Below are 18,922 nucleotides of genomic sequence, written 5' to 3'. Positions count from 1 at the left end.
ACTCAAGCCTAAACTATCTAGATTAATAAATAGCACTGGAGGTAAGAGGAAAAACATGTATTTTGAATGTTGCAGCGAACTGTCCCTTTAGCCTTACTGGCAGAGGGGGTCTCCCCTCAAAAACATCAATAGGGTCTGTACAGGCAGCAACATATGAACTAATATTCAGGTTTCAGACTTTCCTCCGCTCCATCTTGCTGACGTAGCAGTAATGATTGATGTTAAAATGGTGGATGTCACCAAACGGCGAACAAAGGAAGGACTTTCACCAGGAGAACGGGGTTATGTCCCATGTGAAAACAAAATTAAGTAACGTTTCGTGTAACTTATGTTTTTTCCGTAACTTCTGTGTCTCACAACGTCCTTGTAACTCCTTCTCTTCCAGCATTTCCATCTTTTAGAGTCTTTTAGAGCCTAACCAGGAACTGTTTAGCCCTAACTTTAGAGTGACCAAAAAATGATATAAAATACCAAGAAGAGACACTGATTTGCCAAAAGACACAACATAACAAAAAAGACCCAAAATACCAGAAAAGACGTTAGATGACCAAAAAAGACTCAAAATTACCAAAAATACATTAAATAACCAAAAAAAACACAAAATTGCCAATAAAGACATTAAATTACCAAAAAAAGACACAAATTACCAATAAAACTTTCCATCGTGTATTACCTGTTTAAACTGTCTTTTAGAGCCTAACCAGGAAGGTTTCTGTCCTAAACCTAGCTCAGTGGTTTTGTACCTAAATCCACAGAAACTGCAGCTTTTTACAGCAGTGAACCGTACGTGTCTGTAGAATGACGTGTGTGCTATTTTTAGAACACTCTGCTCTGTACCGTGAGCCACCAAATGCTCATAGGAGTCTATGGGTGGTGCAACAAGAGGTCTGTTCTGTCGTTTAGGTTGGAGATCTGGTTGTTACTGGAGTTTATTTCGAAAAGCCATATTTACATTCAAGATTCAAGATTTCTTTATTGTCATTCCAGGGCACACTTGGACGAAAATACGAGCAAAGCTTATGGAATAAATACACCACAGAGTGATTATTAAAGAGATAAAGAGAAAACAGTTAAATAAGACAAATAAGCAGAACCTGAAACGCCAGAGGAAGGTCGACACACAGTGAAGAGTCGGGCTGGGAGAGAGAACATGTTGATACTATAACTATGACTGTAAAGATGAAGCATCAGAACATGTCCAGTTCCTTCAGACAGACTTGTGTCAACCCTGTGAGCTGACTGTTGGAAGAACCCTGACAGTAGAGTTGACCTTTAGCATGGAGTCGATCACTAAGTGTCCTGGCTGCTGCAGACAGATCCCTGCTCTCTCCTCTCTCTTTATCTTTCCTGAATCAATACTCATGATGAAAGAGGCCGGGCTGCAGGTGTAATAAAGCTCTATTGACTGCAGGTTCACAGTGAGGGAGCAGCACGTGTCCCCCACACTCTCAAACATTATTTTCATATTCACATCCAGAAGAAAGAAAAAGGTTTTATCGGACCTCTATTTGATTTATCAGCACACTCGTTACTGTTTCATTTGTCTGAAGGCTGAGATTTATGCCTCTGTAAATCTTTGAACACGTCTTCACTTGTGATAACTTTCAGCTTATAAAATTGCTTCTTTTGGAATTATGCTAATGTTTCATATCATCCAGCATTAGCACTGCAATAAGAGACAGTTGGGGTTATCTGCAGTCCAACTTCTGATAAAGCTGAGCAGTCTCACATCACTCTCAAGAGCTCTGCTGCTTTTACATTACTGTTATTACTATTATTATTATTACGATGCTGACATACTTCAGTGATGCATGTGTATATATATTTCTCTCATGAAAGAATTGCAGTTTTATGGCACCAGCTAAGTGCTTTCACACCTGACCAGTTTTGGTTTAATTGAACTTCGGTGCAAGAGAAACAAGCAGACCAAGCTGCTTCCAGCTGAAATGGTTTTATTAGAGTAAATATGACATAAATAACTAATAAATAAATAACTAAATAACAGGAGCTCAGAAGTTAAAGGGCAGCAGAGTGATTTCCAATATACTGACGTCATCTCTAACTGGAAATTTGCTCATACAAAATATTTACTTTTATACCAGCACTACTTTTATAAGACACATTCTTTCTGTGACCGCGACTAAAAGACTCTGCTGCCTTGATTTAACCAAACTGAGGAGACGTGCTGCCTTCAAGTTAAAGACCTCGTGACCTCATGTGGTTTGTCCCGTTTGTCCTAGTGGTGTTGCCTTACCTTGCTGTCCAACAGTGATGTCGCTCAACCAATTATATTCAGTACAATGGTGATTGGCATGCCCCCCCCCAGGCCCGCCCCCTTACTGTCAAAAACCGCCCACTAAAAAAACACACTCGCGCAGGAGCAGAAGAAAGTTTTGCGAGCGAGCACAGGAAAGTTTTGTGAGCTGACTGTGCGCGCAGGCTTGCAGGCTACAATATTGCTCTAGGGAGCAGAGATACAGGGTACAAAATAGCTTGTGAGTGATTTAAAAGCGCTCCAAAAAAAACAATATGCGCGCACGGATGTTTGATTTGCGTGCACGCGGGTGTCATTACGAGTGCTCGATTTATGCCAGTGTTCTAATCCCATACAGAATCCTCCTCCTCCTGATATCATCACACTGAGTTGCAGCAGAGACCAAACCTCTGCTCTCAGCCTAAACTGAGCAGAAGTCTAATCTTTGACTAAATTAATTAGTCTTTGTACACAGACAGTATGCTCTCCTACCTTCCTATCGGCCTACAGTCTGGACAATGGGAGCTGATTGGGGCTCTGCAGCCATCTGCCTCCTGCTTTAGAGGGACCCTCTGCAGCCCTGATGGACCTCAGCAGAATGTTAATTAGGAAGGAGGCAAATTGTTGCTGGCGAAACGGTCACAGATGGGAGCTGCAGATTCAAGTGGAAGTCCAGCTGATGTAATGGATTGGAATAATTACTGTTTCTTTCTCTCTGAGTGCTGCGTTGGAGGAAATTACATTTTATTGCATTATTTCCCTGTTTGTTGCACAATAAAGGTGAAACTAAACCGTACACATGTTGCACAAGTGTATACCAACACGTCTGATTAAGATTACAGAGATGAAGCTGCTCTAATTAAAACTGTGATCTTTGGGAAACGCCCTCTTTAATTTAAACCTGTAGAATCACATGACTCAGTGAACGTCAGTGAGTAATATTTCTCCTCCTGAATGTCACAGACTCAGAGGCTGAAGGTTGCAGCTGTTGACCAGCGTTTGTGCATTCGTCACTGTGTTTCTTGACAACATGAGTGGAACTAAATAATTCCAGGAAGAAAAACATCCCCAAAACAAACACTATTATTCAAAGACAAAACGGCCATTTCAGCATTTAACTACCTGTTCAGAGCAGATAAGAGAGAGAGGGAGCAGAAAGTCTCCTTCCCTACGGAGGAGATGAATGATAAAGTGGGTATAATATGGAACAGAAGGGGATTGAATTGCACCTGCTGAATCATAAATGCAGATATAAAACAAAGTAGAAAACAACATGCCAGCACGGCCGCGTGGATATGAGGGAGGAGACTCAACTTCAAACTCAATCTCTTCCCAGACTTCCTCTCATCAGACACAATAAATCACAATTGATTTCTGTGTGTAGACTGATGGAAACTAATACGGTTTGGTGAATTCATGTGCAGGTATAGAAACTATAATCAGGTCCACAAAACATCCTGCGGCTGAGAGGAGCTGTTGATGGCTCATTCTGTCCAAACTCTATCACAATGTCAACTTTATAATTCATTCAAGACAATGTTGGGACTTTAAGCTCCATTAAGAAAAGAAATAAGATAAGTTAAGATATGATAAGATACGACAAGAAAAGACAAGATACATCAGGACAAGATAAGATAAAATAAGGTAAGATTAGACTAGACTAGAGCAAGGTTATTATAGTTAACGAAAACTAACAAAATAATGAAAACTAGAATTAAAAATTTTTTTTTCGTTAACTGAAATAAAAATAAAAACAATATGAAAACAAATAAAAACAAAATAAAAAGTGTATTTAAAAAAAAAAAAAAAAAACTTAGTGAAACTGTATTGTGGTTACAAAACTATCTAAAATTATAGTAAAAATTTCCGTAGTTTTTGTCTTTGTCAACTTTTTTTCATACATAATGTATTCCTGCTTTGTGGACTTCTGGGAGAAACACGAGTGAAATTACTGTAATGACACCATAATGGCTGCAAAGAGAAACTTCTCAGCTCTCAGAAAACATTAGAATTTTCCCGATGATGCTAACTGTTTAGTTATTATAGTAAAAGTGTCGCCGGCGCAACACTGTACACTTCGGATGTTGTGCTTTCATTGTGTGCAAGTGAAAATCTTAAATTCAACCATGATATTACAAATCACATTTTTTATGGCAGTGCTGAAAATCCAGCAGCGGTAGTGCACCGCCGCAGAATACATGTAGGGGAAACACTGCACAATCCTTTTTGGTTGATATGAAATGTATTTATTTAGTTCCAACTAAATAGCTGCTGGTTAGTGAACATGCAGGAACACATGGTAAATATGTTTACTGAGACTGGGATGTCTACACTCGAGCCAAAATTCAAAACACCTGTAACTGTAAGAGTTAATAACCTTATCGGGCTAAGATGGATAAACCAAAGGAAGTAAGGGCAAAATGTATTATAACCTCTTTGAATCTCGCACCCAACACATAGCCCATTACAAAATAACTAAAACTAACACCAAAACTAATAAAAACTAAACTAAAACTAAGCATTTAAAAAAAAACTAAAACTAGCAAACTCACTCTAAAAACTAATTAAAACGAACTGAATTTGAAAACAAAAATTCACAACAAAATTTAAACTAAAACTAATGAAAAATCCAAAATTATCATAACCTTGGACTAGATAAAACAACACTAGACTAGACTAGAAAAGACAACATAAGACTAGACTAGATTAGACATGACAAGATACGACAAGAAAAGACAAAATTCGACAAGACAATATAAGATTAGACTAGACTAGAAAAGACAATATAAGACTAGAGATTAGATTAGAAAAAATAAGATTAGACAAGACAAGAAAAGATTAGTTTATTAATCCAGAGGGAAATTCTGGTTCCAGATTGCCCCAAAGTTTCCAAAACAATTAAAAAAACAATCACAATATAGGATGATATATGATAACAATCAACAAAAAGAAGAAGTCTGTGTAGAGACCAGTGGTGGAAAGTAACTAAGTACATTTACTCAAGTACTGTACTGAAGTACAATTTTGAGGTACTTGTACTTTACTTGAGTATTTCTATTTTATGTAACTTTAAACTTCTTACTTACTTACTTATTTACTTTCCAGGTGAAGATTTAACATGAAAACAAGATCAATAATAATTAAACCTCATAACAGTCAAGTCAAGTCAAAGTTAATTTATAGAGCACATTTAAAAACAACCTCAGTTGACCAAAGTGCTGTACAGTTATTAAAAAACAATAAAAATCATACACAAATATAGTAACAAAAAATTCAATCTAAAAACAGAGTTATAGTTAAAAAGGAAATAATTAGAATAAAGTAAAATTAAAAAAGCCAAGGATTCTTGCCTAGCTGGGACTGTACGCCGAGAAGAATAAATACATGTTTAATAATGTTTCAGTTGTTAAAATGAGCCCTACCTTGAGAAAATTAAATTGTGCTTACATGAATGCATAAATAATAATACTCCAATCACAAATTTGGAATATATAAAACAATGTTAGTGAGTCAATTCTGCATAACGAGTACTTTTTCTTTTCATGCTCTAAGAACATTTTGATACTTTTGTACTTTTACTTCAGTAAGTTTTGAATGCAGGACTTTTACTGTAGTGGAGTTTCGCAGTGTGGTATTAGTACTTTTACTGATGTAAGGGTTGAGAAGTGAAGGGTTGAGTAAGGGTGAAGAATACTTCTTCCACCACTTGTGGAGACCACCTCACACCTTAAATCCTTAAAAATAGTGTGGGGGCGGAGTCTCAGACAGCAGGTGAGAAACATGGCTGACACTGCAGCTCTGAGAGAGACTGTGGAGAGGGATAAGGAAGAGGAAGGTAGGAGCTGGATCTGAACTGTTTGCTGTGTTGTTGTTGTTGTTGTTGTTGTTTGGATGAGCTAAAAGTTTGCTTGCTTTGTTGAGCAGCTGATTGTTTTTTTAGCATGCTGTTACTTGGTTCTTATTGCTCAGCTTGTTGTTGTCAAAAAGTTTGCTTGCTTTGGTGGTTGAAGAACATGGTTTGTTTGTTTGTTTGTTTGTTTGTTGTTTGTGCAGCACGCTGCTACCGTTGTTGCTGCTGGCAGCATGCTACTTATCTTAGCATGTTAGCTGCTGGCTGTTAAGTGAGTGTAAGTTGATCTGGAGTGCTGTTTGTTGAGTGCGATGCTGCATTCAGGTGCTACCTGGATGGTCTGGAACTGTTCTTGTTTTCATGAGTTTGAGGTCATGACACTGAATAAACAGATGTTGTTTGTTTTATTAGCGTGTTTAAACAACATGTTAAAATATCGCTTTACATTACTTTTTATGAGGTTAATACTGATAAATCACTTTTCTAATTGATCGAGGTCACTCTATGTGGACAGCAAGAAATACCACCATACAAAAAGCATGTGAGCAACAAATAAAAGGTTATGCTGTGTGTGTGTGAACAGCTGATGATGGACTGACTGAACTCTCTGACTCACTCTCAGCATATATATATATATATATATATATATGTGTGTGTATATATATATATAAGCCGTGTGTTCTTCAGTGAGAAAGGTCAAGGCGTTGTGATTCATACATGAAGAGGTTTTATTATATCCGTGACGTTTGTAATTAGTTATTCGACCTGTGGAAGGACCTCACATTCTGTAAGCTGATGTTCTATCATTCAGTTACCCTGCAGCAGCAGCATTGACTGTATATAAACCTGTGTGTGTGTGTGTGTGTGTGTGACTCCAGAGCCCTTAGTCTCTGCAGAGTGACAGAGTAAATGACTGTATGGCTCACAGTATTATGCAGCAACATTTCAGCCATTCAAACCTTTAAAAAAAAGATGAATATTTCATGTACAGTATATAAAAACAGTGACAGGTTTAACTGTCCACTCAAATAATAATCCTTATGTCTGGACTGGTTTATATTGGTCTATAATTCTAACAGGTGGAAGTCATCCATTGCTCTGTGACTCAGAATCTACAAGCCAACCTGAGCAATAGATTAACATCATGAAGTTTATGCTAAAAGATCAGCAAAGTAAAATAGAAAAAAAGATTTTGAATGTGTATAATAATGTATGGATGTGATTAAGTAAGTTCATATATAATTTAAGCCATTTCTTTTAAATACATGAAATAATTTAAGGAAAATGTGAGGCAGTGAATCAAGTGGACAGAAATGTGAATGACCCAGGAATGACTTGTGTGTTTATTAAAAAACCTTTATTTCACTAGGAAGTTCACATTGAGATTAAGAACATCTTTCTCAAGGGAGACCTGGCCAAGACAGGCAGCTGCACATACAAAAACAGTTACAAAATGACACATTTAAAAAACAAACCAAGGACAAACGAAAAAGCAAAAGATAATTCAATTTACGAGCAGATTGTGAAAAACACTATACAATACATGTTGTGGAGTCGGCCTTCAATCCTCTTAATTTGGATTTAAAAGCGCTCAATGAAATTAGTTCTGCAACATATTCCATGCTAGTGGTGCAGAGTGGACACAAGCCTCAGTACGTATGGAACATAAAGCGACAAAAGATCTTGTGAACAGAACGATTGAGGAGCAGCACTTCTCTCTGCGGTGCAGGGTAGAAATGTAGGAAGGCAGCAGCACCTTATATTTAATATAAGCACCTTATATATAAAAGTATACCATTCAGAAACATTTTTATCAGTGAAGCTTGTTTGTGAAAGTTTGATGAAATGCTGCAGTTGTTGTCGTCCACACATGTTTGATTAGGGTGACCAATCGTCCTCTTTTGCCCGGACATGTCCACTTTTTACGTCCTGTCCGGGGCGTCCGGCCAGGTTTTATAAATTCACGAAAATGTCCGGTGTTCACTGTTTTTCATAGGACCAGTACACGTGCACGTAAATTGACCGGCGCTTTGCACACAATTTTGCGAGACGTAATTACCAAGAGGCTGCCTTGTGGGTGGGTCAGCGCTGCGCACACACACAGTGAGACAGAAGTTGTACCCCAATGTCAAGGATCCTTCCTTGGTAGGATCCTTCCTTCAGAGTCGGGTCCTCTGGAGGTGAGGCAAGAGTCCTTCCTTTCACTGGTGTAACGCACAAATGGGACAGCCTTCGGAGTGTGCAGCTGTGCGTCATTGCGTAATTGGACGTCCTGCTTAAATTCAGCGCCGCTTTCGGCCTTTTGCCTAAGATCAAGTGTAGTATCTGTTCTTATCAGTTTAATAATAAATTAATTAATAAATTAATTAAATAAATTAATTCAGCGCCGCAATTTCAAAATCAGTTCAAGACATGGATGTGTCTTTGGCATCAGCACTCTGCAACATATTTGTGGAAATGGAAGAAGATGCTTTATGTCCACGATTTAGCAAGTAAAAGCCACAAAGTAGATTAAGCCTGAATATTTCACTGATCCTGGCGGAATTTGGCCGCTACTTAGTTTCATAAAAGCAGCGGAGCATAATTCATCATGGAAATGTGTTCTGTGATTTTTTATTTTACAGTACAGTACAATAACAGTTATTTATAAATAACAATAACGGATAATAGCGGACTTTCGGTCCCTGTAAACACAATAAAGAAATGTATAACTTTCTGAATGGCATAGTTGCACATAGTACATCATCATCGGACGCATATAAATGAAATAACAATAACTTTAGCGACTGAGACGGCATTAATTAACTTAATCGGCAATGTATCAAGATGACGTTTATTATCTTTCGCTAAATATTCTGGCATTTGTTTATGTATGTTTTTGCTTGACTTTGAACACACGTTTTGTAAGTTATGTGATAACATTCAGTGTAAACTGAAAATACTTATATATTTAAATGCATATTGCGCCGCCGGCGTCGCTGTTTCTACGCTCGCCATTTTTAAATCTCCCGGTAGTCAGAGCGCACGGAGGATACACACATGCATCCTCGGATTTTCAGCAAAAGAAGGACTCTGTCCTCCGGAGCATCCTCGACATTGGGACAGTCCTTCGGCGGATGTCGATGACGTAGTGTCCTTCAAATCCAGCCGTTTGAGCATCCTTCCTTGACATTGGGACACAGCCAGAGAGAGACAGAGAGCAGAGCAGACAGAGTGCAGATCGAACAGCGGAGCAGCATTGCACGGGAAATGCCGAAGCGTAAGTGCAGCTTCACAGATGAACTGCAAAAAAAATTTCCGACGTTCCGTCCCGGTCGGGACAGGTGGGAGGCGGAGTGCACCATGTGCAAAGCTGGCACATATGTCTCAGTGTCTAATAAAGGTGCTGGAGATCTCAAAGCTCACATGGACACCGAAAAACATAAAAAAGCTGTGCGAGGTGAGAGTTCTTCTGCAAAGTTGACTGAGTTCTTTGTTAGACCTGGAAAAACAGAGGATGCTGTAAATGCAGCGGAAGGTGCAATGGCATTTCATACTGTGAAACACCACAACAGCTACAGGTCCATAGATTGCACCAGTACCTTGCTAAAAAAGGCATTTCCTGACTCTGACATTTCTAAAAAGTTTAGACCGAAGCCATTGTCAATGGTGCTATAGCCCCCCACTCTGTTGAAGTCACTCATGAAGCACTCAAAGAAATCCAGTACTGTGGTGTTTCCACAGACGGGAGTAACCACGGAGCAGTGAAAATATCCCCAGTCATAATCCAGTATTTTGACTGGAAGAAGGGTGGCATGCAAACAAAATTGATTGAAGTTAAAGACACACCCAATGAGACAGCCGAAACCATAGCAAAATATCTCACTGAAACACTGGCAAAAAACAATCTGTCTGAAAAATGCATTGCATTTACTGGAGACAATTGCAACACAAATTTTGGAGGAATCCGACGTGATGAAGCTGGAAAGAATGTGTTTGCAAATTTGAAGAGTTTGCTGCAGAACATGACTCTGATCGGTGTGGGTTGCCCAGCACACATATTGAATAATTGTGCACACCATGGGGCAGGCACAATAGAAATTGACATTGAGAATATCATATTCAAAATCTACCAGTACTTCCACATTTACACTGTGCGCACTGAGAGCCTGAAGGAGTATTGTGATTTTGTTGAGATTGATTACAGAAGGATGCTCTCTCATAGCAAGACAAGGTGGCTGTCATTGTTCCCAAGCATTGAGAGGATGTTACAGATGTTTCCAGCTTTAAAGACATATTTTCTGTCTCAGCAAAAGCCACCCATAGCACTCAAGAGGTTTTTTGAAAATGATTTTGCTGAGATCCACCTTTGGCACATGCTCACACTCATGTCTGTGTTCCACACCCACATTCAAGAAATGGAACAGGAGAACATGTCCATTATGGAGGTGAAGAAGATATTAAACAATATACACACCATTCTTCTTCAACGCAAGAGCAACAACTTCATGTCCCTTAAAGTTAAGGGACTACTGGCACAGATGCGCAAAGATGGACTTGACAAAGGCTGTGACCAGTTCTGTGCAGATGTGCATGGCATGTACAGTGCATGTCTGGAGTATCTGGAGAAGTGGATGACTCCCATGGAAGAGTTCTCAACATTCATGTGGATGGATCTGAGTGAGCCACCAAACTGGAATGATGTGGAGGCCTGCATCAAGTACCTTGGAGAGAAGGGGGTGGCAGTTGATGATGTCAAGTGTTTTGACCAGGTCACCAATATGAGAAAATTCACAGAAACGTGCAACCATGATGAGGAGTTCAGTGGCCTGCAGGTACACCAGAAGTGGACCAAATATTTTGAGAAGGCAAAAAGCATTGCATGTTACTCAGAGCTACTGAAGATTGCAGTTTGTCTTTGCACTTCCCTCTCACAATGCAAATGTCGAGAGGGTTTTTTCACTAATGCAAAGCCAGTGGACCAAGGAGAGGAACCAGCTCTCCGTAGAGTCACTAATGGGGATTCTACTAGTTCAGTACAACTTCAAAGACATGTCTTGCAAAGACTTTCATGCTTATTTGTTGAGCAACCGAAAACTGCTGGGAAAGATCAGCTCTACAGCAAAATATGGATGGGCTGACAAGGAGGATGAAGAGGAAAAGCAGGATGAAGAAGAAGAGCAGGATGAAGAAGACAACTAAAGATGAAAAGTATAGATCCTTTTTGTTTAAGTTAGTATCTTTGTGAGACTCTTCTATTATTGATCTTATTGCAGTTATTAAGAGATATATTGTTGAAGCTAGATTTTCTAACAGAAGAGTTCATATTTAGAACATTATTTCATATTATTTATTCATTTATTTGAAAATAGTCTATGAGAGTTTTTACAGATTTCATTTTATTTTATTACAGAAGTTAATTTTGCACCATTGAAGCATAATAAAGCATGTTCATCAACCTCCGAGAAGCCTGTCTGAATTTGTTTCTCGAGGCCGAGCCGATTGTCCTCTTTTTTGGAAATCAAAATATGGTCACCCTATGTTTGATATCAGTTGACTTTGTTGGTCAGTCTGTGGGTTTGACTCTCATTGTGGAGAAATGAAAAGACTGAGGTGAGGTGAATACACTGAGAATTTTCTCTGATTGGACAAAACAATTCTTGATTGAATTTCATTTTGTGGACACAGAATGCAGTTACTGGGGATTTCCACCAACCGCGAAACGGCTTTGCCGCGGATTTGCTCCGTCCTCTGCCTGCCGTCAATTCACACTGGGCGCGTAACGGCAGCGTATCGAGCCAGTCGTATAAATAACGAGAACACACGATCCTCAACGTACGGGAGACCGCGAGATCCCGTGATAAACTGTTTGTACAAAGTAAACAATAACAAACAGCTTACTTTGCTTCTCCGACGTGGAAGATCTGTTGATCTGGCCATCTATCCTTATAAAAACAATGTGTTTTGTCATAAATGATTGTTTGCTGTTCCACTTCAACAATCAGTCTCTCGTCGTCCATGTGGCCGACCCTCTGAGACCCTCAGATTGATTGATTGATTGCTGATCTGGTGTTCACGGTCAAGATGTAATGTTTAATGAACTGCGTATTGTGTTTTATTTTGAAAGGGGGCGGAAGTGTATTACGTTGATTCTGTGTCGGATCTCCTGTCTGGTGCAATCTGCTTTGTTGAGCCTGACGTGTTTTAGCAATGGCTCCAGGCAAACATAGAAAAGCTATGGATTGATGGCGCTGCAGAGCGGAGAGCCGCGGCTGGGATGCTGCTGAGACATGACGCTGCTCGCCTGGTGGAAATGGTCTCATTGATTAGAGTGGCAGCGATCAGCAATGGTGACCGCGGCACAGCCATTCCACGGCCTTTCCGGGCCCGTTGGAAATCAGGCTTTAAACAGTTAAATCTCAATATATTGTATCAATACTCACCACATCGCACAATGTATCGGGATAAAATCGTATCGTGGGGCCTCTGCAGATTCAAACGTCTAAGATGCATGCTGGCATGGTAAGGGTGACTACAGGAATCCTTCACAGGAGGAAGAAGAAGCTCCTCATTCATTAGAACATAAATATTTGGAGAAAGCTCAGTGGGATTTGCTGTGAGAGTTGTAGATGTAATGTGATCATGTGGCCTGTCCATCTTGTTGCCAGCAGCAGTGAAGCCATCAGCCTCTCACCGCATTTAACCGGGACTCTTCTGGTGCTGAAACAGGCTAATAACTCAAATTATTCCACTTCCTTTGCAGTGTCATTGCTTAAAGCAGCAATCCTAATGTAATCTGTGATTTAGTGTTGCTCCTCGACTGTTCCTCTTCCAGCAGCATGTGACTCGGGCTGTTTGCTAATGTTGTCAGCGCTAAAATGAACTCTGGCGCTTTGGGCCACAGATACGGTAGATTAAGTAAGAAAATATCCGTTCTGTAAATGGAAATAATAAATCATAAACGATTGCTTCAATCCTTACTGACAATGGAGAGAGCGCCGAGTCGCCCAGAGCCCTTCAATTAACTGGAATGGCCCGTGTGCATTTAATAATGTATTTAAACAGCCTCAGCCGCTCTTATTTACTTCGAACTGATTTTTAATGTCATAATGTTAAGGCTGCCGCCACTCACCCTGAAGGAAGAGGAAGATACTTTAGGAATATCTCAGGGTGTTGATGTGCATGAGTCAGTGTCTGGGCAGAATGAGTCATAATGATGGTATTAAAAATGATTAAAAACAGCAGCAGTGGGAGAAGGATGAGATATCAGCCACACTGTAGTACAGTTTCACTGTGTTACTCAGCGTTTTATATCCAATGGCTGAAGGAACAAAGAGAAAAATAGAAATGAATGTCGAAACTTTCCTCACAAACTTCAGAATAAAAGCAATTTATTGTATTTTGAGTGATACATACAGAGCACACAGCTTTGAGACAGGCTTTCCAGGGATATAAATGATTCTTTCTGAGGATTAAGACATTAACAGATAGTATTCTGGCAAAATATTGGCTTTTGATTTGAACATTTATAGAATGTTACAGCCTTTTTACTTTTTATTTACATGGGAGAAATATAACTTATTTTTGTTAGATTTTTCTTTTTTTAGCAAAGAGTCACTGTAAATCAGGACTTTCTCAGGCATTGCACAATATGAAGAAGTGTGTGTGTGTGTGTGTGTGTTTGGGCAGCCAAGTGTGTATAAAGAGCATCAAGTGTGTCAGGAATGTGATCGGTTTGGAAATGTACGTGGATGCAGGTTGATTGGTCGGATAGATGCATGAATTTTTATGAATGAAAAAAATACTTTTGCTGCTGATACTTTAACTACATGAGACTGAGAATACTTGTTTACAGTATTTTCACATGAATATTTTGTTATTCTTCCTTCAGTAAATAATCTACAAACACAGTAATAAATGTCCAAATCACCTAAAGAAACTGTTTTTCGTTCCTCCATTCTGTTATTCTATTCTTCTTCTGATCAGATTGTGCGTGTGTGAGCGCGTGTGCACGTGTGCTTGCAGCCATTTGTGCATAAGGAGCGTGTGTGTGTCAGGAATGTGTGCAGGTCTGAAATTTTTTCAGCCTGAAAAACGAAACGTAGATGAAAAAATACATTTTCTGCAGAAACTTTAACTACAAGAAGCTGATGATACTTGTTTCCAGTATTTTTTTCGTGAATGTTTTGTTACTTTTCCAAATCCAATAATAATTTTTTCCCCTTCTACTGTTATTCTATTCTTCTTCTGACAGATTTTTAGCCAGCAACAGGTGGTGTGAGCATGTGTGTTAGTGCGTGTGTGTGTGTGTGTGTGTGTGAGCTTGTTTGTGTGTGTGAGACAGCGAGGATTGTGGGAGCCACAAAGACACCTGTCCTGTCCCTGCTGGTATCACTGCAGCCAGAGCCGGAGGGAGAGTAAAGTGTTAATCAATCACTGCAGCCCCCAGCTGGGCCGCCGGTGCTTCTGAGGGGCAGAGATAGCAATGTGTACACACACTGGATCACTTCCATAACTGCTGTGTGTGTGTGTGTATTGTGTCTAGACACACACAAGCATGTGTGTGAATGTGATGGAGAGAAAGCAAGACACAAAGAAACACAATAAGAATTTGTTTTGGTTGCTTCTTCTCGACATTCTCATTGAATTCACAAAGGCGGTGTGTTTCCGTGTGTGTGTGTGTGCACGTGTGTGTATGTAGGCTTGTGGCCAGCAAACATGTGGCAGCTGCCAGCCTGCAGAGCGCTGTGCTTTATTCGATGGCGTCTCTGTGGAGTCGGCTGAATGTGTTTGAGCGTCCTGGCTGAGCGGAGACGCTGCGTCCCTGAATCATCCCCAAAGCACTTTTATGGCTCTGTAATGAAAACTGGAGTCATGCTCTCTAACAACACCAATTGGGAAGTCTGGCCAAACTCTGGATGCACAGGGAGGTGGTGTGTGTGTGTGTGTCCATGGTGCAGTGTGTGTTTGCATCAGAGCAGAGAGAATAAATGATGCTTGAGGAATGTAAAGTTTACATTTTCAGTTTGTTTGTTACTGTAACAAGTTGTTTTTACCTCTGCAAGGCATGAGCCCAGAGGGGTTCATGCTGTGTGTATCCGTATGTCTGTCTGCAGCTACCTTCTCCTACTACTGGACCTATCAGCCTTACAGTTGTTATGCACATTCATGACTGGCTTGCTGCTTCTCCTGTTCTTTGTTTTGGTTGTGGGTCAAATGGAGCATGCATGTTTGTGAATTTGGAATGAGAACAGGAGCTGCGTGCAGGCTCAGACTCTACTGATATATCATTTTGCTGAAACCTTCTAAGAAAAAAGTACTGTTCAGACTGAAGGCAAATCTGTTTTGTGCTGACTGCTGGGATCATGTTGGGGATCATCCACATCATCTACACTGAGATGTATCACAATACATCACAATATAGTAATTGTGATGTAAAACTGTAAATAATAACTAATAACTTCTAAAATGTAAGTAGTTGTTTGACAGGAATGCACTTCTTGTTTCTTCCAGAATATATAATCAAATCTCTTTATCATAACTGACCTTCTGCACACCACAGACAGCATGAAGCTAAACATTATGTAACTACATATATGTTGGTTGGCTGTAAACACCTGTGAACTACAACACAGTGAAAACATGTGATGATTACGCACCAAAACCACTTGGTTAAGGTTTGAGAAAAAGAACAGAGGTAGGCTAAAAACACACTTCTGGACAAAACAACCATCACAAACCATCACTCATGTGATTTAACCCATTTAGGCCTAAAACGCCTGGAAAAACCTCTGGGCGATCTTGAAAGAACCCCCTAAAACCTGAAGTTTTTCTGGAAATTCAACAGGAGATTTTTCAGCCTCTGTAGCAGATAGAAATGAAATTCAAAAAGTATTTGACAGCTTATACCCGTGGCCTTCATGAGAAGTTGAGTTTATTTGTCCAAACCTTCAATAAAGTTTTTTTTTTTAAATCAACAGACTCAACAAATGTTTCATTTGACTGAATAAAAATCCTATGCATAATACTAATACATGCCCATTAGCAAGATGCAAACATGATATGACCATTGGAAGAAATAGACATAGTTCTCATTAGCCTACTGTAATAACAAAAAATAATAATAATCATAAAAATAATAAATAATAATAATACATTTTATCTATATTGCACTTTTCAGGGAACTCAAGACGCATAAAGTAATATAAGACATAAACAGTCATGATTTCTTATATCATCATCACAATCAATTAGTATTATTACTGTTATTATCTCCAGATGGCCACAAATCTGTCTGTTCTTCGGTGAAAATATGTCGTCTAAAAACATATTCCTCATCCATAAATCCTGGTCGACTGGTTCCGAGGGTTCAAATTTCGGATCAGCAATAAAATCGCCGGTGCTGTTTTCATCAAGATAACTTACTTCTGATCTCCTCCGCTATAGTCGTCTTCCGCCATGATTTCAAAGTTCTTGAAAAGTCCCATGTTGCATTGGGACACTCCCGCATGTATTCTGATGCATTTCATTGGCCAAGAGACCGAAAATAAGTGGAAAAAAAATACAAATACTACAAAACGACGTATCCGCTTTCCCGGCTTTAATGGTAGAATAACGCAACAGCGCTCCCGGTTTCAATGGTAGAAATGCAGTAATGCTTTCCCGGCTTAAATGGGTTAAAGTCTGTTTCAATAATCATTAATGGGTTGGAAGTATATGTGAACATCACTTCGATACTGAAAAACCTCACACTGAGTTCTGAAATGATCTTCAGCAGATCTATTTCCCTCATTATGAGAAATATTTCCTGTGCCAAACAAACAGTAAATATAAAATGGCCAAAGGTCAGGGTTTATGAATCATTATGTTGCTGCTGCAGTAATCATTAATAACTACGACTTAATGCCTGTTAATAATGTGCAGATAGGGATTATTGATCATCTACATGTTCTGTGGACAGACAGTCAATGATCCTGAACCTGCTGAGGATCCTGATCCAGTCAATATGTGACGGCTCAACCTTTTAACTGTCATATCTTAATCACAGACGGCTCATCACGAGCAGAATTTCCCCCTGAGATAAGAAGTGGGAAATTTATGAGTCAATTCTTATTCTCAGTCAATATTTTACTGAAGAAACAGTGATCATAAACATCATAATAACTGTTTGTCTGTCTGTCTGTTGTGTAAGCGTTACCGTTGTCAGACAGAAAATGTTCATGTGGTAATAATGTTCTCCACAGTGAAATACAGTCACTCATTACTTTATATATATTGCATGTGTGATCTGAACCTCTGTAACTTTTATCAAAGGCTTCTCTTTGTTTTTTGTTTTCTTTGTAAACAGAAATCTTCTTCAAACAAAATCCAAATATGTTTTTTGGGTTTCCCAATTTGCAAAAATCACAAAACTGTAAATATTAACTAATAACTTCTAGAACTTAAGTAGTTGTTTGACAGGAATGCAGTTGCCTCCAGAATGTATAAGAAGGTCAGTAACAAAGCTCCTTATCGTTACTGACCTTCTGCACACCACAGATAACTCAGGTAAAGCCTTCTTTCAGATTGTGTCTGCTCAGGTCTAGTTCAGGAAATTCTCCTTTCCTCTTCTTTATCACCATCATCTGTGTTGATGAGTCTCGGTTTCAGCCAGATACGTCAGAGTGAACGTGCCAACAGAGCGTCACAGACAGATAAACATCTCCACGTTCACTGACTGACTTGTTGTCAGGTTCAGCTGCAGGACTGGTTATGTGTTCCAGTGCAGCAGGTTCAGGTCTCAGTGTTATCCCTCTGCAGGATTGGACTTGTGCAAAATCAAATAATTGATTCACTTGATATAGATGTCAAGGTTTTTTGCAGATATACACATTTCTTTGCGTGCACCGATCAAACTTTCTCTCTGATGCTTGGAGCTGTGTGACTCTATGAATAAGACATGTGCAGAACTTTGTCTTTGTTGATGTTGAATTCTGTAATTTATCATCTTTTATATGCTTATGTTAATTTCACCCCCTGGAAACAGAGATGCTGCATCTCATAGTTTTCATGCTTTAATTAAAAATTTGGAATTAAACGAAGAAAAAATATATATATGCACGCTCTGCACAATACGTCCATTATTCCAGAGATGTGTTTTGTTTTTTCTCTTTAAGTTTGGGGAATAAATGTTCCACTAATTACACAAATCACAGCCATTACCAGCCGAGGTGATCTACTGCAGGGCCCAATTACTTGACTTCACTGAGTGATGTCTCCGATCCGACAGTCATTACAAGCAGCTCTCTTTCACATTGTGCCTTCAATCTGCTTTTCAAAGTCTTCCACGTCCCCGGGGCTGCGGGTTAATATCAATACATTGACTCACATGAGCCTGGGGAAGTCCCAGACAGAGCAGCGGGTCAGGTGATTTGCATGAAGTCAATAACAATATCCATCAGCACGGCTCGTTGTGAGGAGCTGGATGCTCAGCATGTGGGAGGAGTGACGGTTACACACTCACTGTGATTTACTGTTTGTGTGACAACAAACAGAAACAAACAGAGCAGTTACACAGTCTTCAGTCAATGTAGAATGTAAGTTTGTAGCATGGTTTTAAACTAGTGAATTCCTGAGAGGTGGGGGGAAAAATTGATATAGCATTGAATTGTGATATTTTGCGTGGCAACATTATATCAATTAATGGCCGCCAAGTATAGATATTTAGCTTTCCAATGGTCGGTTGGCCATCAATATTTTCACCATTTTTGGAGGCCATATCGGCTCATTTTTATGAATATACTGGAGATACTGGTATCATATGAAACTAGAAAATGTAAGGAATCTATAGACACAGAAGT

General features: G+C 39.4%; 1 pseudogene; it reads left to right on the top strand.

The window, feature by feature from the left end:
• Positions 1-8,388: 8,388 nt before the first annotated feature.
• LOC131969236 (U2 spliceosomal RNA) lies at positions 8,389-8,501 on the top strand (annotated as a pseudogene).
• The last annotated feature ends 10,421 nt before the right edge of the window (positions 8,502-18,922 follow it).

The sequence above is a fragment of the Centropristis striata genome, chromosome 3 (assembly GCF_030273125.1).
Source record: "Centropristis striata isolate RG_2023a ecotype Rhode Island chromosome 3, C.striata_1.0, whole genome shotgun sequence".
NCBI lineage: Eukaryota > Metazoa > Chordata > Actinopteri > Perciformes > Serranidae > Centropristis > Centropristis striata.
The sequence above is the reverse complement of the archived record's forward strand: the minus strand, read 5'-3'. Positions and strand labels throughout refer to the sequence as shown.